Source organism: Rhipicephalus microplus, chromosome X, assembly GCF_043290135.1.
Source record: "Rhipicephalus microplus isolate Deutch F79 chromosome X, USDA_Rmic, whole genome shotgun sequence".
Taxonomy (NCBI): domain Eukaryota; kingdom Metazoa; phylum Arthropoda; class Arachnida; order Ixodida; family Ixodidae; genus Rhipicephalus; species Rhipicephalus microplus.
This window is the reverse complement of record NC_134710.1, coordinates 422,838,248-422,862,380: the sequence shown is the minus strand read 5'-3', so window position 1 is coordinate 422,862,380 and position 24,133 is coordinate 422,838,248. Positions and strand designations below refer to the sequence as shown.

At 44.4% G+C, this 24,133-nt stretch overlaps 1 protein-coding gene across 2 annotated transcripts in view; it reads left to right on the top strand.

The window, feature by feature from the left end:
* Positions 1 to 24,133, top strand: part of LOC119160937 (DNA mismatch repair protein Msh6) — a 619,403-nt gene that overhangs the window by 360,148 nt on the left and 235,122 nt on the right. The gene's annotated exons all lie outside the window — the stretch shown is intronic.

Sequence of the window (24,133 nt, the reverse complement as noted above, 5' to 3'; positions counted from 1 at the left end):
AGGTAGTTGCAATGATACAGGAGCCCATCGCGGATGGCGAAATGTCGAGCTGTACGTCGCACTGAACGATTGGTGGTACCTCGGCGGGGCTGAGACAGTACCTCTATCATAGAGACTATCCAAGCGTCTTGGCGCTGCTCGGAGGGCATGTCAGTGAACCAAAGTGCCGTAGCATCGAGACTGGAAACAGACGCACTTCCATGTTCATGGGGAAGTGGAGAGCAGGACAGAGCGTCGGCATCTGAATATTTGCGGCGGGACCTGTAGACGGCCCGGATATCATAGTCTTGGAGACGCAATGCCCAACGAGCCAGACCACCAGAGGGGTCTTCGTGACGCTAACCAGCAGAGGGCGTGGTGATCAGTCACAACACCAAATGGACGGCCATAGACGTAGGGTCGAAATTTTGTGATTGCCCAAATGATGGCCAGACATTCTTTTTCTGTGACCGAATAATTCTCTTCAGCTCTAGTAAGAGTGCGAGTGGCATAAGAAACCACGTACTCGTCGAAGCCGGACTTGCATTGAGCGAGAATAGCGCCAAGGCCGACTCCACTAGCGTCAGTGCGGGTTTTAGTAGGGGCATCTGGATCAAAGTGAAGAAGAATTGGTGGATATGTCTGCAAATGACGTAGTTTCGCAAATGCGTCATCGCTAGCAGAAGACCATGCCAAAATTTCTTCACTGTCAGAAAAGTAGCCATGTTAAAGGGGCCATTATGGGTGCGAAATTACAGAAGAATCGACGAAAGTATTAACATACGCCGATAAAGCTTCGGAGTTTCTTTAGTGTCGATGGCTTAGGAAACTGGCCGACAGCACGGAGTTTCGCAGTGTCAGGTAGAACACCATCCTTGCTGACACATGCCCTAAGATGGTGAGCTTCCAGGCGGCAAAATGGGACTTTTTCAAATTTAGTTAGAGCCCAGCATGTGTGAGACATTCCAGCACACTTGCGAGGCGCAGAAGATGGGTATCAAAGTCTTTTGAAAAAACGACGACGTCGTCCAGATAACAAAGACACTTCTGCCATTTGAGGCCTCGAAGTATGTTGTCAATCAGACGCTCGAAGATGGCAGGGGTGTTGCAAAGACTGAACGGCATCATGTTAAACTCTTACAAGCCGTCTGTAGTTACAAACGCAATCTTGGCGCGGTCAGATTGATTCATAAGTACTTGCCAGTATTCTGATCGAAGATCTAGCGAGGAAAAAAACTCTGCTCCTTGCAAACAGTCGAGAGCGCCGTCAATTTTGGGGAGCGGATAAACATCTTTGCACGTGATCTTGTTAAGGCGCCTGTAATCAACACAGAATCGGATGCTCCCGTCCTTCTTTTTGACCAGTACCTCTGGGGAGGCTCACGGACTGTTAGACGGCTGTATGACGCCACGATTGACCATATCAGACACTTGATCGTCCATAACTTGGCGTTCAGCGTGAGAGACCCGGTATGGGCGCTGTATGGACCCGGTATGGTGCGTGGGTGCCGGTGTCTATACGATGAACATCGTTGACGGCGATGGTATACAGTTAAACCTCGTTATAACGAGACAGGCTATAACGAAATAATGGATATAACGAGCAAATCCTAATTCCACTTGAAAGTCCCCATACAAACCAATGTATTTAAAACCTCATTTTAACGAGGCAAAATTTGCCTGTTATGGGATATAACGAACAAGTTTTGTTAGGAAGTAAAATTTTGAGCCGATGTCACGACACTGCACAACGCGAATTTGAGACGGCGCGCAACGCGAGAACTGTATTTAGCAGTTCAAAACTCCCGTCACGCGCCCTCCAGCAACGCACGCAAAGCAGACGGCACGCGCTGTTTCCGGAGGAGAGTTCGCTGCACGTACGCCGCTTGGCTACCATCGACAGCGGAGCGCTCTGCGAACGTCTCGCCCTTTTCTTTTCTTTTGTGTCTTCTTTATATTCTCCCTCTCCCCTTTCTTATGGCGCTGAGGCGCGCTTCCTAATCTTACATACCTTCTTTCCCTTGAGTAACCGGTTCCTAGAGGGCAGCGCTAAAGAGCGCCCCTTCCTCTTCACAGTCACTTTCTCTGCAAGTGTTGTCGCTCGCCGACGTGAGCCGCGTTGCTTTTGCGTGCGTGTTTCTTCTCTTTTCCGGCCGCTTCCGCCTTTTCTTTTATCGTGCTGCCCTCGTGATTCCAGCAACATGAATGCACCAGGCGATAAGCAAAAGCGCATAATGCTAGATCAGAAGGCGGCTATGATAAAGCCGTCGAATCGGGGACCAAGAAAGGCAACGTGGCAAGAAAGGCAACGTGGAACAGGAGACAAACATGCCGACGGCGTCGGAGGCATTAGACGCGGTGGACGTACTGCGCCGCTACTTCGGCGCTCACGAGGGCGGCGAAGATGGCTTGAACATTGCGGCCGCAGCTGAGAGAGCCATCGTTCGCATCAGGAAGATGCATCAACGTCCAATTACGGACTTCTTTGCAGCTAAGTCTGCCTGAAATGCAAGCTGTGTATTTTGAAGTGCATTAAAACAGGTGCTAGACTTTTTTCCTTTTCATTTGGAAATGCGGTTATTTTGTTGCATACCACCGTGTGGCGGGATGCTATTTCGCCCGCTATTTTTTTTGGGGTAAGTACAGTGCATAATATTTGCGGTAAATGCCCGCTACGGCTATAACGAAATATTGGTTATAACGAGCAAATAGAGGCGGCCCTCCAATTTCGTTATAATGAGGTTTAACTGTAGTTCGGATGTGGAGTTCCAGGATGGGAAATGAATCCAGCACTCTCCACCACTTGTTAGTGCACCTTTAGCAGTGAGCCGAAGACACGTTTATTGGGGGAAACACAGAGGTAAAGCCGAGCAGCTGTCCAGTGGAGCTAGCGCGAGCAGCAACTACACTTCCTTCTCTTCTTTCACTGGCGCTTCTGCTTGTGCATTTATCAATGCTACATAACGAACACTTCCGACGTGGTCGCGGTTAAAATATGGCACATACAAAACAACAAAAAAATGTTCAAACAGGCATTCCAAAGTATGTAGTAGGCACGCACATGCGTGTGCCCTGCTGCATAGACTGTCGCGAGCGCCTCACGCAGATTTTAAAGATTTCGAGCAAGGTCACTCACTTTCCAGATGTTAAAGAACAAAATTTAGATGGAAAAAAAAACCAAAAAGAAATAGGAGGCATGCAGCGGGAAGACTTGCGGTCAGCTTTCTCACGGTAAACTTTTCTGGTGCCCTTCTCGGCAGCTACAACCGCCCCTAGGGGAAAATATTCTAACTGGGAACAACTGGGACCAGTTCAAGTGGTTTATGGTCAAATTCCCAGTGGGGACCATTTGCCAGTGGGTTTCAACAAGACCCGTTGGCCACTGGTCCCCACTGGAAATTTGACAATAAACCACTTGAACAGGTCCCAGTTGGGACCCACTGGTTACTTATCTCCACTGAAAATTAGACGACAAAACACTTGAGTTGGTTCTAATTTTTTCTAGTTGTCAGGGCACCCCTGCGGTGATATAACCGAAGAAGGGTGGCGTTGAAACTGGACGCCATTTATTAGAAACTTTGCAGATTGTGCACGGACCGTGAAGCACCTCGATTGCTTCCGTGGAAAAATGGCTAACGCTTGCAATTTCGTAGATCTCATGTGCGATGTGGCTCACGCTTGCAATTTTCTGATCTCTGAATATTTACACTGTTAGCGAAACTGTTACGACTACTTTACACATGTACTAGAAATACTGCCAGAATTAAACTACCAGAAAAAAACTTCATGAACATCCAACTAGTATTCGATTAATCTTCGAAAATCATGCAGTGTGCTCCTAGGTACGGGGGATATTGCTCTCGACCGAAACACAAGTACTACAGTCAACACGGATATATCAAACTCGAAGGGGATCGTAAATTAGTTCGATATAAAAAAATAGAGGTCCTGTGAGCTTACCTGTAGCGGATTATCACCTACAATAGACGCATTCAAGAATGACAAATAATTTCGCACAAACAGTGCAATGGAATGATTTATTTCTGTGAAAAAAATCGCTTATCTTGGCCTGCTTCTTCGTTCTTGTAATGAAGATGAAGGCTCTAGTCTTGATCTTATCAAGGCTGTCCAGGTGTGACAGTCTGTTTCCCTCTATGTCACCGATACAACGACAAATGACGCCGAACGCTGCCGCTACTTCCGTGGCGGATGTTACATGTGTAGATTAACGGATGGCCAGGTGGTAGTGATACCGTGAACAGTAGGCCATCAGGCCCGCGAAGAACATGAGAACATGTTAAGCCCTTTGCCCAGAATGAACTGTCGTTTATTGTTTCGAAAATGGCCACCTCCCACTGTGCCAGGCTTGCATAGCTCAACACAACTATCAGCGCCGCGTGGGGGCGCTGCATTTGAGCCAGCATTGTTACACTCTTCTTCTCTTAGGAAGAACACTACGTGGAGTACCTATTCACCGGTTTCCTAGTTCTTGTGCCACGACGCAACTTCGGCGTGCTGTTCACTGTTCACATGCACACCACTGTTGAGTGCAGTCTCGTCGCTCTCCGGGGCACATCTACTCCCAGAGAAGCTAGTTCCAGGTAGCTGTTCCTGATGAGGCACTTCTGGAACAGCTGGAGCATGAAGAAGCGGTGGCTCAATCTGTGGTGGAGCTGCAGCGATAGCGGTTTCAGGAGAGGCCAATGTTTCTGTCTGCACAAAGCGCAAGTGGTCGCTGTTTCGGTTTCCCAAGGTACCATCTTCAAAACGGACACTGGCTGATGACGGAGTGACGTCCACGACACTGGCAGGCACCCTGGGTGTACCCCGGCGAACGTTTCACACGTACAAAGCATCACTTGGCTGCAGTGATAGAACCTGCGGGGACCCTCTGTCAGCATACAACTTCTGCTTGAGTTGTTTTAGGAATACAGATGCCTGCAGGCTTGGCCTGAGGACATCCAACGGAGTCTTGAACATTCTTCCTGTCAAGAGTTCACATGGTGGCCAACCTGTCACTTCATGTGGTGTGGTCCTATAGTGGAACAGAAACCTGGAGATCTTCGGTTGGAAATTCCCAGAACCAGACTTGTTGAGTTTGTTCTTCACAGATTGTACAACTCGTTCAGCTGCACCATTTGAGGCAGTGTGATACGGCGGTACAAACATGCGGCGTAATCCATTTCGAGTTAAGAACTCAAGGTACTGGGCACCGGTGAAGGCAGGGCCGTTGTCGGAAACTATGACATCAGGCAGGCCATGCTGGGCGAATGCAATTCTCAATGCGGAAATGGTAGCTTCTGCAGATGTGGAAGGCACTGGAAAGACTTCTATCCACTTTGAGAACGCATCCACAATCACCAAGAATGTGTGACCTAGGAATGGTCCCCCGAAATCAATGTGAAGCCTTGACCAGGGTCGCTGGGGAAAAGACCACGGCATCTGCTGAACCGGCTGTGCAGCTCGATGTCGAGTCTGGCTCATAGCGCAGCTCTTCACGCTGTTGGCAATATCATTGTCAATGTCTGGCTACCGTAACTTGGCTCCTTGCAATAATCTTGCTCTTCTCGATACCCGGGTAGCTGGCATGAAGAAACACCAAGAACTTGGGCCTGCAATGACTTTGGGATCACTACTCTTGATCCCCAGAGTAGGGAACCCTCATGGAGACTGAGTTCTGAGCTTCTGGTATTGAAAGGGTTCCACTCTGGTCCTACTGGGAGGCTTTCTCTTTTCAGAACAGCCAGAAACACCTGGTGAAAGGAGTCTCGGATATGCCTCCTCTAGCAAGGTTTCAGCAGGTCGTGGTAATGCAGTAGTGTCAGTTGGGAGAGGCAGTCTACTAAGAGCATCAGCGTGGCCGAGCTCTTTGCCAGGCTTCTATACAAGTTCGTACTTGTAAGCAGAAAGCTTCAGAGTCCACCTGACCACTTGAGGCGAAGCTTGCACAGGAACGGGCTTGTTGGCACCCAGCGGTCCAAGAAGAGGCTTGTGGTCAGTGTGTGCTTCGAATGAGATGCCCAATAAGTACTGGTGGAACCGATCCACACCAAACACTAAAGCCAGTGCCTCCTTGTCAAGCTGACTGTAGTTTTGTTCTGCTTTTGATAAGCTCCTCGAGGCAAAAGCAATGGGATGTTCCCCGCCATCAGCATCTTTGTGCGCCAGAACTGCACCTGTACGATAAGGCGATGCGTCACAACTGAGACAAACAGGCCTGGCAGGGTTGAAATGCACAAGAACTGGAGCTGATGTCACGAAGTGCTTGCAGGCATTGAGTGCATCTTGTTGTTCATGTCCTCACTCCCACTTCTTCTCTTCACAAAGAAGCAAGTGCAGTAGACGAAGGAGTGACGAAAGATTGGGTAAGAAGTGCCTGTAGAAGTTTACAAGTCCCAAGAAACTCTGAAGTTCCCTGACATCCTGAGCCACAGGAGCATGCAGAATGGCTGCTACATTGTCAACATTCGGGGAAAGAGCTTCCTTGCTGATGATGTGCCCGAGATACTCAACTTGTGGCACGAAGAAATGACATTTTTCAAGTTTCAGCTTGAGGCCAGATTCCGGAAGCTTGCTAAGCACAGCACAAAAGTTGCGAAGGTGCTCAGCATCATTTGTGCCAGTCACAAGAATGTCGTCGAAATAGACTACTACATGGGGCAGTCCCCTGAACAAGTTCTCCATCTCGCGCTGAAATATGGCTGGAGCAAATGAGACACCAAAAGGCAACCGGATGTACTGAAATAACCTCATATGCGTCGAAATGGTGACGTACTTCCTACAGGCCTCGTCAAGGAGAACTTTCTGGTATGCATCTCGCAAATCCAATTTTGGGAATTTCTCACCTCCAGCAAGCACAGTCCACAGGTCCTCGATTCTTGGAATGGGGTACTGCTCCACTGTTGCCACTGGGTTTATGGTGACACCAAAATCTCCACAGATTCTGATGCGTCCATCCCTTTTGGTCACAGGAACAATAGGTGCAGCCCACTTTGCTGTCTTGACTGGAACAAGAATGGAATCTCTTCTTAGTCTATGAATTTATTGAGTTACTCCATCTGTCAAAGCGTACGGAAGTGGACGTGGCTTGAAGAACCGAGGCGAAGCATCTGAAGGAACATGTAGAAAAGCTTTAGCACCCTTGATTGTACCCAGGCCTTCTTCAAACACTTCGGTGTAGTCTTTGACTAGGTGTTTGACCTCGGAAAGTGCGTGGATGTTCAATTCAACGTCGGAGATGCCGATGCCCAGCTCACGCATCCAGTTGCGTCCAAAAAGAGTGGGTGATCCGTCTCCAATCAGAAAAATAGGTAGGTCGGCCTTCCTGCCATGAAATTTCACACTGACGTCACTTTTGCCCTGAACCTTGAGTGGGCGTGTGAACAGCACTACGATGCAGTTCACTAATCCATTCTGCTTTGTCGTCCAGATTACGGCATGGATTCACTTCACCGCCGTACCGATATCTCCAGCAATAAGCGACACCAGCAGGCTGTCCTGTCATCTCAACGATATGAAAGTATCGGCCTGCCCGTGCGACAGCGACGTGTCTACGGTCATTCCTCTACCAGACGAAGGAATCGGACCGACGACAACATCATCGACGGCTGCCTATATGAAGAGCTGGCCGAATCCGGCGCCTTTAGTGGACGTGTGAACAGCACTACAATGCAGTTCACTAATCCATTCTTCTTTTTTGTTGTTGTTGTCCAGGTTACGGCATGGATTCATTTCACCGCTGTACCGATATCTCCAGCGATAAGCGACACCAGCAGGCTGTCCTGCCATCTCCACGATATGAAAGTATCAGCCTGCCCGTGCGACAGCGACGTGTCTGCAGTCATCCCTCTACCAAACGAAGGAATCGGATCGACGACAACATCATCGACGGCTGCCTATAGGAAGAGATGGAATCGCGGCACCTTTAGTGGGCGTGTGAACAGCACTGCGATGCAATTCACTAATGCATTCTGCTTTGTCGTCCAGGTTAGTTCGGTTACATCTCTGTATGCTAAAAAGTCGAATAACGTTTGTTTGTTGCTGTTCCCACGCTCGGGAGTTTTGTTTTCTGTTTTTCATGAGTGCTTTGACGTTGTAACTCAATTGCTTAAGTTGTCCGGTGATGTTGAGCTCAATCTCGGACCTAACACTAGAGCCCAAGTGCAAAGTCCTCTTACTGATTCACAGACTAAGTTAATGATATGTTCAAGATGTTACAAGCTGCAAACACGCGTACCGAAAAAATGGAGAGGGACCAGTCAGATCTGATCAAATCTGTTGAGGAGCTTAAAAAAACACAGGCGAGTTTTCAAGAAAACCTTACTGTTTTAGACAAACGATTAACTGAAGTAGAGTGCAAAACGGTCACGATTGAGGAAGACCAGGAAGAGATACAGTGTTTTTGCCAATCGATTAGCCATATTAACAGCGAAAACGATCAACTGCGTGCTCGGCAAGGTGAGCTCGAGGATTTGCAGCGGCGAGACAACCTCTTATTTTTTGGGCTGCCTGATGCCCAGTCAGAGTCCTGGGCCCAGTCAGAAGAAGAGCTGATGAATGTGTTTTCATCCAGATTAGAAATAGCACCCTCTGAAATACTAATCGAACGAGCACACAGGCTTGGCGGTTATCATCCCAATAAGTGCCGGCCAATCATTGCCAAATTTTCTACCTTCAAGCTCAAGCAGCAAATACTTCTGAGTAGTTCGAAGCTGAAGGAAGTAAATGTTGCCGTTAGTGAAGACTATTCGCCAGCTACTCGCCTTGCCAGAAAAAAACTGGCTGAATTTGGCAAAACTCTATCCTCAAGATTTAAGCTTCGTTTTAACAAACTGTACGTAAATAGAAAGCGCTACATCTACAACCCATCTGATGATTACGTGCATGAAATCTCCGAATTCTTTAAGGGGGCAGACTGCTCTTTGGGACCAAAAAGTGACAAAAAAATTCATCTTTAAAATTGACATATTTGGTTTCTGCAAGTATTTTTCTATCTCTCTGCAAATTTTCACGCACCAGGAAGCAGTAATTTTTTTGTAATGTGATTTTAACTGTCCAGATTCTTGGTGCTATTAACATGCAGAACCTGCAAAAAAATAGGGAACCGACTTTGAGGCTTCTTTATAATTTGCCAGCACCTTTGTCTAGAGCTCTCCTACTAATTTATGAGCGCCTTCATGAGGATTGCAAAACATGCACACCATGATTGTTGCTTTTTAAAGAAACTGTGTGTTTTCAGTTTTTTTTTTCATTTTTCTCAAAAAAGTAAATTTGTGACTATTCAATTTTGAGGCCTCAATATCTCTGCAGCTTGGGCAGGTACAACAATAATTCTCTTTGCAGTGGAAAGCTGTATGTGTGTAGAATGCAAGTATGGTAGCAGAATTTAGAGCACATGCCTTTTTAATTAATTAATAATCAGTATTGTAACACAATTCCAATTGCTTTTGAAAATGTATAGTTCATTTTGCTGCAAAATAACCAATAAAGGCCTAAAAACAAAAACCTCTTCCATACTTTCACTCTATAGTCATTAGTCTATGTTGGCATATCCTAAATATCACTTTTAATTAGGCACTTTTTCTTCTATGGTGGCCTTAAACAATAGGGGGCAAACTTGAGTTATCTCAGGAACAAAGTGAATGACAGGAAAACTAATTAAATATTTGAAATCAGCACAAAAAAACTGCATAACCATGTGCAGTTTTATCAGGATCACTGAAGAAATAAACAAAAAATGTCTAAGACCAGTCTGCCCCCTTAAGTCATCAGTCAAAACTTCACATCTCTCACATGAGTCGCCGCATGCATCTGTGCACAACGCCGAATAGCGCTACGCGAGGAGAAGTGGATCAAAGCTACCAGTCGCAAATCAACTTTCGTTTCTTTTCACAAATATTCGAAGCCTAATTCCAAAAAGTGACGATCTCTGCTCTGTTATCGATGCTTCTAACGCTGACATAATCTGTCTTACTGAAACCTGGTTGTCTGCGCAGGTTGATAACAGTGAATTATTTGATTGCAAAAAACACTACAACATTTACCGTTGTGACAGAGGTGTTCGGTGTGGAGGCGGTGTGCTTATCACGGTTTCAGATACGATTTCGTCTTTTCCAATTCATTTTAGTAGCGCTTTGGAACTTGTTTTGATTGAAATACAAACGTGTTCCAAGAAGTTGATATTGGGCGCTTCTTATCGACCATCATCCTGTTCATCCACTTTTGTTGACGAGCTTCATGATGTCATTTCCATGCTAACAGTACAGTATCCGAATAGTCCGCTCATTTTATTAGGCGGCTTCAATTTCTCGAATATAGTTTGGTGAAACGCGCATTCCACTTGTCAGCCTTTCTCCGGAGCAGGAGACACGTTTTTGAATTTGTGCAACGATTTTAACTTGTCCCAGCTAATAACACAGGCAACAAGAATTACGTCTACCACATCTAACATCTTAGATTTAGTGCTCACCACTGCGCCTGATCTTTTCCATTCCATATCCTACTTGCAGGGGCTAAGCGACCACTTGCTGCTTCATTTTTCTTTCACCTGCACAGTACCTCACAGTAGGAACCACAAAAAATATACCGGGACTATAAGCGTGCAGATTTTGATGCTAATAATCATGATCTTTCAGCTTTTTTTAAGTGATTACATGCACAACTTTTATGATTGCTCCGTTAATACTAAGTGGACTTTATTCAAAGAACAGGTTCTATCACTCATAGAAAAATATGTGCCACGCATAGTCATCACATCTAACCTGCAATCACCATGGTTCAGACTCGTTTAAACGACTACGCAATAAGAAAAAACGCATTTTCAGCTCTGCAAAGGTAACTAACACTCAAGAACGTTGGAGTGATTATCAGGCCGTAGCTACGGAATACAAACAAGCCCTAAAAGATGCTAAGAATTCATTTTTCAATACTACATTACCATCTCTTTTATTTACCATTCCTTAGCAATTTTGGAATGTAGTGAACAAAAGAGACAATTCCTCAATCACCCTTAAAGATGCAAACAATCGCATAATCAAACTTGATGAATCCGCAAATGTTCTAAACTCTGTATTTGTTTCTGCTTTTTCACAAAATGCGTGTTCCGTAACAATGGACCCCATTGTCATTTGTGCTGCCGGTATAGAAAAAATTCATAAAAAATCTATAAGTTTCATCATGTGGTGTAGATGGCATCAATTCAAAGTTTTTAATTAGTACTAAAGTGTACAGTGCCATCATTCTCACTAATATATTTCAGCAATCGCTTGATACTGGTTGCATTCCGGAAGACTGGAAGGTAGGGAAGGTGATTCCCTTGCGCAAGTCTGGGGATAGGCATTCTCCATATAATTATCGACCAATCTCACTCACATGTATTTCATGTAAAGTTATGGAACATGTTATTTGCTCTCATCTCGCATCTTTCCTACAGTCAAACTCCTTTTTTACAGATCACCAGCATGAATTTCGCAAGTCATTTTCATGTGAAACACAACTTTTGACATTCACACAGGACCTAAATTCCATCCTTGACAGGGGTTCCATTGTCGACTGCATATTCCTAGACTTCTCAAAAGCGTTCGACAAGGTTTCTCATCAACTGCTTCTTTTAAAACTCTGCAAACTTAACATTGATCCGAACGTTCTTCATTGGCTTCACTCTTTTCTCACTGATCGTTCCCAATTTGTCACTGTGAATAACACCTCATCCATCACTTCTGCAGTTGAATCGGGCGTGCCTCAAGGCTCTGTGCTGGGACCTTTGCTTTTCCTCATCTACATAAACGACTTACATGATAATCTATGTTCATCAATAAACCTGTTCGCTGACGACTGTGTTATATACTGTGTTATTAACAGCGACTCTGACGTCTATCTTCTTCAATCAGATATAAACCGTGTTCGTGACTGGACTAACACGTGAAACATGGAGTTAAACACTAACAAATGCAAGCACATGCGTGTTTTACGTCGCGATACAACATTGCCCTCTTATCATTTTAATAATACTAACCTAGAACCTGTGTCATGTTACAAATATCTAGGCGTACTCATCACTTCTGATCTTTCCTGGAAGATGCATGTAACACATGTAACCAATAACGCTAATCGCACGCTGGGCTTTATACGCCGTAATTTTCATCCTTCTTCCTTTCCAGTAAAATTACTTCTGTATAAATCATTAGTACGTTTCAAAATGGAATATGCTGCATCTGTGTGGGACCCCAGCCAAGAAACACTCATTCATCAGCTTGAATCCATCCAGAGTCGGGCTGCTCGTTTCATTCTTTCCAACTATCATCGCACCTCCAGCGTCACTTCCATGAAAACAACTTTATCATTACCTCTGCTCTCACAACGTAGAGAAATATCTCGCCTCTGCCTGTTTCACAAGATATATTACCACAATTCAGTCCTTAAGAATAAATTGATAACCCCTTCTTCTTACGTATCCGCTCGCATCGACCATCATCATAAGGTTGGCATTCCCACATGCCACACCAACCATTTTTACAATTCATTCATCCCCCGTACGTCAGCAAGTTGGAATCACCTTCCCCGATCTGTAGTCGAGATGACTAAGACCTCTATGTTTAAGGCTGCTATAACAAACCTGTCACCATAATTTTTAGGAATATAGTATTTCCATTTTTCATTGGACCTGTTAAGCTTCGTAGTTCTTTAATACCTGTTTTTGTTCTTATATTGTGCATTATTTTTTGTTGATTTCCTTCACTGATCCATGTAACCACCAATTTTCCGCTTTTTCATTACGTTGTGTAACCCACTCGCCTCTGTAATGCCCTCGGGCCCTGAGGGTATTGAAATAAATAAATAAATAAAACCTTTTTTAGTTCCCCGGAATAGCTTCGCAGAAGCACTTGCGACGGCTGCACAGGAACCGAAGGCAAAAGCTGAAAAAGACGCGTCTTGGCCATGACAGACACTTGCCCCCGTGTCCACTTCCATGCGGAGCGGCTTGCCGCAAACGTGAACAGTGACGGTAAAAGGGTGAGGCGGCGTGGCGTAGTCGACCGGCCACATGTCAAAAACTTCGTAAGATGAAGTGGTAGCAGCGTCCTGCTTGCGTGCAGTACTATTACGATGACGGTTACTCGACGACAGTGAATTGCAAGTCTAGAACGAACGTGCCTTGGTAGGGCTGTTGCTTTGGGCTTGGCTGTGCCTTTGTCTCGAATTGCACACCTTCGCCAAATTACCTTGTTTGTGGCAGTAATTGCAGATTGTCTTCACATGCTTGCATTTTGATGCAAGATGTCCGTCCCCGCAGCGGTAGCAGGTGAGCCCCCAGAACCTGACGAGACACAGTGAGTCGAGAAAGCGCTGCTTGTGATTGCTTGTGCTATCTCACTTGCACCCCTTTTTGCTGCTTTCATTGCCAGGGCGATCTGCACGGTGTCGTCGAAGGTGAGGTCCGGTTTTTCCAGAAGTCATCTTTGGACATCCACGTTGTCTATGCCACACACGACGCAGTTGCGGAGCATGTTTTCGAGCCCTGAAGTTGCAGTGCTCGAACAGGCTTTTTAGTGCTGCGATAAAATTGGTGACAGCTTCTCCTTTCCGCGCGAACATGCGAGTTAAAACGAAACATTGCATGATGGCAGAAGGCTTCGGACAATAATGGCTTCCAAGAACTTGAAGAATCTCGTCCAGCGTCTTTTCACTGGGCTTGGCAGGCTTGACCAAATCGCGGAGCAAAGCATACGTTTTCTGCCCGCCACAGCTGATGAACACGGCAGTACGCTTGTCTGGTGCGACATCATTCGCCAGGAAAAATGCTTAGAGCCGGTCCACGTAACAGGGCCAGTCGTCTCCTCCCCCCTCGAACGGCTCGAGGTTGCCGAAACTTGGCATGGTGAACAGATGACAGAGCTGTGCGGGAACGAAGACTTACATGAAACTTCCTTTCGTCCTCGTCACCAGTTGTTACATGTGTAGAATAACAGATAGCCAGGCGGTAGTGATACCGTGAACAGTAGGCCATCAGGCCCGCGAAGAACATGAGAACATGTTCAGCCCTTTCTTTGCCCAGAACGAACTGTCGTTTATTGTTTCCAAAACGGCCACCTCCCGCTGTGCCAGGCTTGCACAGCTCAACACAACTATCAGCGCCGCGTGGGGGCGCCGCATTGGAGCCAACATTGTTATAGCGGAGTACGCATGTGTAGGCAGCGCCTCATCTGGGCGATCCTCCTCGTCACTTGAGCTGTAGGCCTGGGCATCCTGGGTCCTTGCAACCGCAGCTACTATGTCCTCGCCACCAAGGTTTGCAATGACCTTGACATTGCAGTCCGCTTCCACGAAGTCATTTGCGGACACTTCGTGTGGAACTGCTGCCGGGAAGCAGGACAACAACTCGTGAGACGCGTCTTCAATACGCTCCTCGTTGTCTTCACCAGTTTCCGCAAGTTACACTGTTTCCAAGCCTACCCTGCAGAATCAGTTGACCACAGTGTCCGTCTTCACATCTCGCCAGGCATTGAAGGTCTCCGCGAGAGAAAACTTCGCAGAGATTTCCGGCCGCTCCGTCGTCATCCACAGCTAGATGTCCTGGCTGCTGACAGATTCGCTTACGCCCGAATTGGTTTTGCCAACGATGTAGTAGTACTGCTTAAATCGGTGAGGACCCGGTGTTGTCGGCAAAGTTGTTTCACCAAGTGCAGCGGCAAACCATTTGGCCTTCGCGATAAGCATCGGGCCATCCACCAGAATGTTCTTCGCGCACACTTCTAAAAACCAAGCATAGAGTGCCTTTTCCAGATTTCTATGGGCAGATGCGCGCACATGACTGGCTCCTGGCGTTGTCTTGATATCTGCTTTGTTCTTTAACAAGATACTCAGAGTGCTTCGTGGTATCCTCAAATCGTCCGTGACAGTGAAACATTTCTCACCCGCCTTAATATGCTGAATAGCCTTCAACTTCAACGCAAAGTCAAGGGTCTTGCACTTTTTGACACTGGCCATAGCTACACGAAAAGTCGACAATTCAAGGAGTCTGCAGCGGCTTTGCATAACACGCATGCAAAGGAGAAATGCTGCACCTGCAATGATACCACACTACTGGATGGTACGAAGGCGACGCGACGAAGCAATGCGCTCGCAAGGTAATGGCCACCTGCGAGGGACACAGCAAAAGGCGCGAGCTGTGATTGGCTGATCAAACCTCACAAAACAGCAACAAAAAATAAAAAGATAAGGTGAAAGGAGGAATACGTCGGCTCTTTCATTCCTGCTCTGCAAGCCTACGGATTCACAAAGAAAGCATGGAAGAGAAAGAGAAACGAAAAAAAAAAAAAAAAGCCATTCTGCAAGTTAAAGATTTGCAGTCTGAGCCCTCTCTCTTACCCTTTTTCAAGCGTTTTGGGTTCTGACAGAGGCATGGCACTGCACGGAGGTCGCTTAGCGTGCGAGTGCCAAAGCGCACTTTCCAGCTCGTGCACGGAGCCATGCTGCTGCGGCAATCGGGCGATCACAGGGTGCGGCGAGTGCCGAAGCGCACCTTCCAGCTTGCACCGCATTCGATATATTCGAAGACGGGTAAACCGTTGAATATGAACGTGCGAATTTGTATACTCCTACAAAGGGATTTCGAGGGGATAACATACGAGTTCGATATACCCAAAAATTCGATATATGTGGGTTCGCTATAACCAAGTTCAACTGTATAGTCGCAGTTACGGATAGATCCTGGAAGCAGAGAGGTTCAAGAAAACTCTCTGCTAACAGATCCTCCCAGCTGATTTTCTCCCATTTTTGAGTGCGAAAAAATCAGCTGGGAATTGGCCACCGTTTTTTCGCACATTGAGGTGCACTGAGTGTTGCCGCCATGAGGATAGCTCACTGTTCACGGACTACCTAACTGCACTTTGCAATGGCTTTGTTAAGTTCAAACTGCAATGTACAACTCTAATTAATGAAACAAACTGGAAGCAGTAGCATACATTATTAGTCCTCAGCACTTCGTTAACCCTAAAGAGTTTATCCCAAACTCAGTTTCAGGACCCCTGTCAACTTTTAATCCAAGGGATGGTGATATTATGGGAAAGGGGATATTATTTGATGCAGTGCACCAACTAGCCTAACAACATGTGTTATTAGAAGGGGGGTGTTCCGCCATTTATCATGCTTACTGCCCCCCTCCCCCCAAAAAAATAAGAGGACACTTCTTTCTGCTAACTACTTTGTGGTCCTCGGTCATCTGGCCTGTTCACGGGACACCATATAGTTAGTCTCCTAGCGTGTTAGTAGCATGGAAATTCATACTCGCCAATTACGCCTTGACAGCATAAAAAATTTGCAAACACGAGGAAGACTTTTTCTGGATCTTTGTAAAAAGCAGACGTAAGTGCCTAACCCAAGGTTTTTGACAGTGTTGTATGGTAGCGTGCTTCAAGAAACGACTTTTCAGGAACTAGTTTTCTTTAGGTGCAACGGAGTAACACCAACATTCCGTTCAGGATCAGTGGAATTGTAACGGTAGCTCGATCTCGGGCGAATAGTTTCTGTTTCATTAAGGCTGTGATCATCAAGCTGGAGGTGTCTGGTAGTAGCGCAAGTCCTCCTTCCTTGCCAGCCTGCAGTATTCTTCGAACACTTGACTATCTGCAGGAGTGGGGAACAGGCCAATGTTCCGTAATCAGCTTTCATAAATACACATTCCACTGCTTCACTGGTGGCACGCTTAATTTCTTCTTCACATTTGCTCATCTGTCACTCATGGAGGTAGTGAAGTGCCTGAAGGATTAAAACCTGGCCATTCTCCTAGCTGACAAGGAAGGAAGATTTGTGGTGCTATTTCTGACAAAGCTATTAAAAAAATATACAAAAAACAAACTTCAATTCTGTGCAACAAAAGAAAGCCGGGCTAACAATGATGAAAAACTTGCAACTAGACTCTTTACGCAAGTAAGTCAAGTTCACTGAAAATGATTGCTTGGAAGTATTTTTCACGTGCAAGATGCACAAGCCTGGCTATCCTCATCGTTAAGCTTGTGCAAATATTCGAATGCTTCAAATATTCGAATGAATAATGCAGTATTCAAATTCACTTCGAATTGAATTCAAAGTATTGTTAATTTTGAAATATTCAAAATGAGGTGCATATTAGGTGCTAATAGGTGCATATTAAATCTGCATGTAACGCTTTGTGAAGGTGGTTTTACTGCAATGGAGGGGTGCTAAGCCATGAAAACACCTGCTCAAGCATATTAGCTCACATGTAAAAGTGGTTTCGCTGTAGTGAACTGGTGCTAAGCAGTTAAAACACATATTTAAAAGATATCTGCCCTGCAGTGAATGCCTACTTTAAAGTTTTAGTGAAGAATTACCCTTAAGTTAATTCTGCTTTTTTTTAATTTTATTTTCAGTTTAAAAGCTTGTTTCACCAACTTATATGCTGTAAGTTTAGCAAATTTTAACACATAGCATATTTTACTGGCTATAACTAGGACTGTGGAGTCAAATCCTGCTATTCAAAGTTGTTGCCACTTCCTTTGATGCAAAAAAAAAAAAATGGCCTTTGACCAGGCCTTGTGTTAATTGTTAAGAAATTATTGTGCAGGTTAGTTTAGCCATGACAGATCTGTTTTTTTTTTTATAATATGTGATATATATACTATTCGATTCGAAATTATTTGACCAAAATCACTGTTCACTTTGAATTCGTTTTGAGTCTAAAATTCACTATTCGCACAAGGCTACTGTTCGCGTAATCGTCTCTGGCGAAGATTAATGGCGGTAGCTCCAACAAAAGAATTTTCTGCAAGGACGCTTCCACTCGAAGATCCCATATTTGTCAGGTGCTCAGGTGACGTTGTCCTAGAGCTACGGGTCTGGTAGCTGCTACAATCGGTTTCTCTTTTTACGTTGTGGACTTTCATTGCTGAAGGTATCCTGCATGCAGTTCATGGATAGAATCGAAACAGGTGAGCTTGCTTCCCAGAATATGGTGTGCATAAACTAGGACAATTATTTAACGCTTGGACTTCTATCTACAATTGACAGCTGTTATTCATAGTGGCTTTTACTTCATTCAAAGCACAGGCATTGTATTGGCTCATCAATATTGAGGGACATTTTTTTAGATGCGAAGCATCTCTTTTTTGTTCCCCTTCTCGCGGAGTCGGTGTCCGCACTCACACTACCCTTGCGCAACTCCCCTTCTTTCCTCTCTCTAAAAGATGCGGGTTACTCTCTCAACTTCTTTCCTATCACCTGCTTGCGCACCCTTACTGCGCATGTGCATCTCCTCCCACTCTCTTTCCTCTCGTATGCTCCCCCCTCTCGCCTCGCAACGATGATGCAAGCAGTGTCTGCTAGTGAGTTTCTTGATTTAAAAATAACGACTGCTTGCGCTGCACAACTGTTCATTGGGCACCTCGTATATATAGGCCCTGGATCTTGACCTTCAAGTTAGTGCCGGTGGGAGATTGGGAGATTTCGCTTGTGAGTTGTTGAAAAATAAGAATTTGCAGCGCGCACGTTAACTCAAAGATTTCAAAAGTCTCTGTGTCCAGTCTAAGTCATCTGTCTCTCACTGCCCATTAGCAGCGATTGGCATGTTCCAGTAGGAAACACCAGTTCATCACTGCGTGCTTTGTGCGTCCCCAGGTTTCTCCCCTATGGAAAGCTGCCACAAGTGTAAGTGTCCCCTGCTTTGCATCTACACATGGTTCCTTTAGCCTTGGATGTTGTAGTTTTTTTTTAGCATTCTTTGACAATCATGCAAATGTGAAACTGACCCGAATGCCCATCATTCGTGTTTTTAAGTATGTAGATGGCTATTTAATAGTCCTTAAAAATCACCTGACCTTTGCCTTGACAGTGAAGTAGAAGACTGTACCACTTTGTTTACCAATCTTTCTGAAAGCCTCAGGTTTACGTTTCTAATTGCCAAGTGAAAATTCTATCCGGTTTCTAGACCTTCATATTATTTTTTCAACAACTAGTCGTGCCTGTTGGAGTTATAAAACCCTAGGGTAAAGAAAAGTGTTTTATCTTTTTACAGTGCCCATTATAAGCTAATGGTAAGAGACATAGCTACTATTTGTATTATGAATGCTTTGCACAAATCATGTGTAAACCAGATACAGTTAAGTGTATCGAAGCAAGTTAATAAATGAAGGCAGGTTTTTCAATGTATGTTGTCTGATCTGTTAGCGAGATCGTGCTTAAGAAATCAAAATTGCTAGGGGAGTGGACTACAAAAGATCTTGATAAAAGGTTCGTGCATGTGATTCCATACTTTCATGAAGTATCTCAAAACTTGAAGAATTTCAGCACCTTGCGGGCTGTCGGCTATCTGTAACCTTTAAAGTGCAAAAACACTCTTACAATGTCACGCTATTCACAGGACTGTTTGTACTGTTTGTACTGCAAGTGTGGTGTACCAGTTATCTCTGAGTTGTGGTCACGTTTACATTGTACAGAGTTGTCAGTGCTTTAACAACAGGGCTTTATAGCACAAAAATGATTCCTAGAAGGAATTTTGAAGCCACTAGGCACATTACAAGCAGTGTGCTTGTAAGCCTTTATTTCAAAGCACTACTTTTCTAAAAAGAAGGAAGATCAAAAACAATGTGAAATTGTCTAGGCCTACCTGACAAAGAAAGCAGGTGATTAGTGCGTCAGCTGCCTTGGTGTTGAGGGAAAATGAAGTGGCTGTTCTCTCGATGCAATTAGATGCTCAATGAGTTGTATTCAAATTTCATGTTCTAACTTTAAGATTGACTCACGCAATCTCTTGTAGGAGGACGTGTGCAATACACGAGCTTGATGCACAGGTGTATCGTGTTTTCCATTTTAAACGCCAGTTGCAAGTTTAACTCATTGAGGGCTGTCTTATATTATTGACATGGTGATATAAAAACCGCCTGCGGTGTATTGATACAAACGGCAAAAAAATGCTATGAAACAAATTTAATCAAAATAAAGGCAGTAGATTATAAAAAAAAAGTCGAACATACATGCTCACTGACTCGTGAGTGTTTTCAAAAAGTGGGAAAACACCATCTCGCATTTGCATCAAGAGTAAGCTTGAATATTAGAACAAATAACAGGGTATTCGAATTCGCTTCGATTTCAATTTGAGTTATTAAATATTTCGAAGTATTCACGAGGAACGAACGTAAACATATCAATCCAAATGCACTGTTTGTAAAGGTGGCTTCACTGCAGCGTACAGGTGCTAAGCTGTGAGAACCTTTATTCAGGAGAAATTCGCTCTGCCGGCAAGCTCCTCTACAAATTTAAAGGGGCCCTGCAACATTTTTTGAGCATTGTCAAAAAACGCTGCCGATCCGTAATCGAGGCACACAAGCCAAATAATCGATCCGTAATCATCGATCCGTAATCGATGACACACAAGCCAAATATTATAGCGTAGCACGCGGCGTGTAATCCACAATTAATTCTCAATATCCACTGAAAACTGCTCTCTTCTCTCGGCAAAGGACTCCGCAAACTCAGAAAGCATGCGTGACGTATTTTCTTTCCCTGTGCCATCCCTCCCTGCTTCCAATCTTTCATCGGGACGAGAAGAGAGAACGCGCTTGCAGCGTGCGAGAAATCTTAGCAACTTTGTGCCTTCTCGATGGATTCTAAAGGTATTTGCGGGGGTGAATTCATGAGGCAATAAGCTTCTTTAGTGAATCCATTCCATGGCTACTTGAAAGTCCAACGGCCCCTTCAAATGAAAATATTACCCTCAAATAAATTAATTTTATTAAGCCTAAAAGCTTGTTATGACGGCTTATATGTTCTAAATATTAAGATGTTATGTATTTTAAGGGTTCTGACCCGCATCCTGCTGAAAGTCAAATCCTGCTACACCTATCCAAACGTATTAACTTACTCTTAAAAGTAGTTTCACTGCAGTGAAGCTGTGCTAAGCAGCCAAGACACATATTCAAAAAAAAATCTGCACTGCAGCGAAGCCACACTTTAAAGTTTTAATGAATTATTCTCACATAAATTCTTTTCTTTTTTAAATTTGATTTTCAGTTTAAAAGCTTGTTACATGCTCTAAGTATAGCAAATTTTAACAGATAGCATATTTTCCTGGCTATAACTAAGACTGTACAGTCAAATCCTGCTACTATTCAAAGTTGTTGCCACTTCTTATGATGCAAAAAAAATGGCCTTTGCAGAGGCTTTGTTTCGTTTGTTCAGGTTAGTTTGGCCATGACAAATGTGCCCCCCCCCCCCTTTTTTTTTTTTTGTGATATGTGCAATATAGAAGCGGGATTTTCAGGCACTAAAGGAGTGTGTTTTAGGCACCATAGACAGGCACGTAAAACACTGTTTTAGGCCCTCAAAATCATATTTCCAGGCACAATAACTTTCTACAAAAATTGAAATAACCCAAAACAATGATGACGGTGGCTTGTATTTACGGCAACAAGAAAAAAAATGATACTGTTTAAGATAGCAGTAAGGTATCAATGATTGAACATAGGCATGCATTTCCTGCGCGATTCTCAGTATGTGGTCTCTCGGCATTGTGTGTCAAGTGTCCACCATTCAAATAACACTCTCCTGGGTCTATTTTGTTTCATTGTGGCTGGAAAGGTCAGTGCAGGAGCAAGTAACTGCGTCACTGATACCCCAGAAGAGAGCATAGGTCTAATCGCATAGGACTGATTTCTCCCCTATCGATGAACACCTTAAAGGACCCCTCACTAGGTTTGGGCACTTCTAGCTGACAAGCGTAATGGTGCACTGGGCACTCCGGATTATCCCTGTTAAGATTTGCAAAATTACATGTCGCGGAAAAACGCTCAATTTCTAAGAATGTCACTTGCCCTTCACGCGGGCGTGCGCCCCAATATCTTGGCAGTGACATATAGCAAGGAATGGTCCTGTTTTTACGTAAAGTCCCTCCTTTAGGTTGACATCGGTGGGTTGACGTCGCATACCATAAGTTTTTCATCAGAACTTCGTTAAATGCTCGCTATATATAAAAAACAGATGAAAAATGTCCAGCTTTCTGATTATATCCTGCATTTTAAAAGGTACCTCATTAATAGTGTTGCATGTGACATTACTCTACTTGTCATGTACAATTTGTGTGTTTCGTTATGTAGCATGAATGAGGAGTACTTTGGTTTGGGCTAGCTGCTTCATATCATTTTGGAAGGGAAGCGCAAAGACAAAGGGAAAAGAAAGACAGCACTCTTTGTCTCTATGTCTTTTTTTTCCTGTGTCTTTGCATTGCCCTTTGAAAATCAGTATAATGAATGAAATCTGAGAAAAATAATAAAAAATAAAAAATGCAAATAGAATCTCAGCTTGTTATTATTTTAATTTTTGTTTTGAATAGACTCGAGATGCCATTTACTAATCAGCCTTCGTTTCGCGTCCTCCTCGGTGGACCAGTCACTATAGAGTGCTCTGCTGCTGACACTAATGCCGCGCGTTTGATTGTGGCCTCGGCGGTCGCATCTAAATTAAGGCGAAAAAGTAGATGCCCGTGTACTGCGCGATGTCAATGCATTTAAAGAACACCAGATGATCACAATTCGCGGAGACTTCCTCTAAGGCATCCCTCATATTCATATTGTGTTTTTTTTTTACGTAAAACTACACATACTAACACTGCTACTACTACTATGTACTATTACTGTTACTACTACTACTACTACTACTGCTACCCCATTTAGCTTGTGTTAGTCTTCTCGTCGTTCCAGCATCGTGCCTTCGCCAATCCTGACAACGCTTAGCTTGTGTTTGGTGCATCGTCTCTGAACGCTTTTTCAGCAGAGTGACGCGGTGTATCGCGGTCACAATACATGATCATTCCAAGCCTCTTATAAAGTACACGCACTGAATGATCTATCTCACCGAAATGGGTAATACACAACAGCGAACGCCGAAATGACACAACATAGATGGCTTATGTGCACAAGTAGGCGGGGCCACATTATGTGTGCGCGACCTTGCTTACACATGTTGTTCTCGCCTATGCGTCATGTCCAGCCCTGATACGGAAGAGAAGAGGAAAGGATCCAGGCTCGCGATGGCTACACGGGAAGAGAGGCAAGGGATTCAAGCTTGCTTCTTCGCATCATACTTTGGTGGCTCGTAGCGAAACAATTTGAAAAAATACCGTGGTCGAACGTTTTTTATTAGGCACGCAAGAACATCTAGTGTACAACTGTAACTTATTATGTCGCCTAGAGAGGGACGCTTAAAAAGTAAATTACAAAAAAAAACAAAAGTCGCGTGCACATCACACCCGAAGGCGCTGCAGCAGATGGGTTACAATATTAAAGAAAAGACGCCTTCATTGGCACAACACACTTTGTCCTCTCTATATAAGCCATTTCATTCTGTCTTGAAACTAATGAAATAATAAAAATTTTATATGTGATACGACATTCTAAAATCTTAATTACTATTGTGTGAAGAAGACTGTTTAGGTACATTTATTTTCGAATGCGAGTTTTACATTAAAGGCTTGACAGAGGAGCTTTTACCGCAGTTTAATTCGATGCGATGATGGCAATTCCCATCCTAGCTCTTTTTTTCCATTATGTTACAGCTATAACTTCTGAGTAATGGCTTAGGACGAACTTTGAAGCCCTGTACTGTGTATTTTTTCATGTTTGTCACTTAAAGACATGACAAGAGATCTCACACAGAACAAGCGTATTGAAGCATACGGAGAATGTATGCTAAATACACCTTTGATTGTAAACGTGCCGGGGCCTGTCTCAGGCCTCGCTGTATAAAATATATCGATTTGGCCACATTCGATTCTACTGAATCAACAAGAGCATTTAATGAGTGGTCCTTCATGGTTTTTCATTTGTTCTCTAGCTATCCGCGGCAGCCCAGAAAAAACGTACTCCTTTTTTCCACCGCAGCACCACGTTTTCAGGGTGGTTCTTCAGTTCCTTCAGGGCGCTGGACAGCTGTCAGTAGAAGGGGATCGGGATGATGCGTTCTAGGCCATATACGTCACTTTTATTTTCTTTCCCCATCTTTAGTTCTCTCTCCTCCTGTTAGTGCAGACGCTGAGACGTGCTTCCACTTAGGACTGCAGAAATAGCGTCTTTTTCACTCCTTACGCTCCTTCTCCAATCGCTCACAGCATGCCAGCTTTGTCTTCGTTGAAGCTTATAGTGTCTGGAAA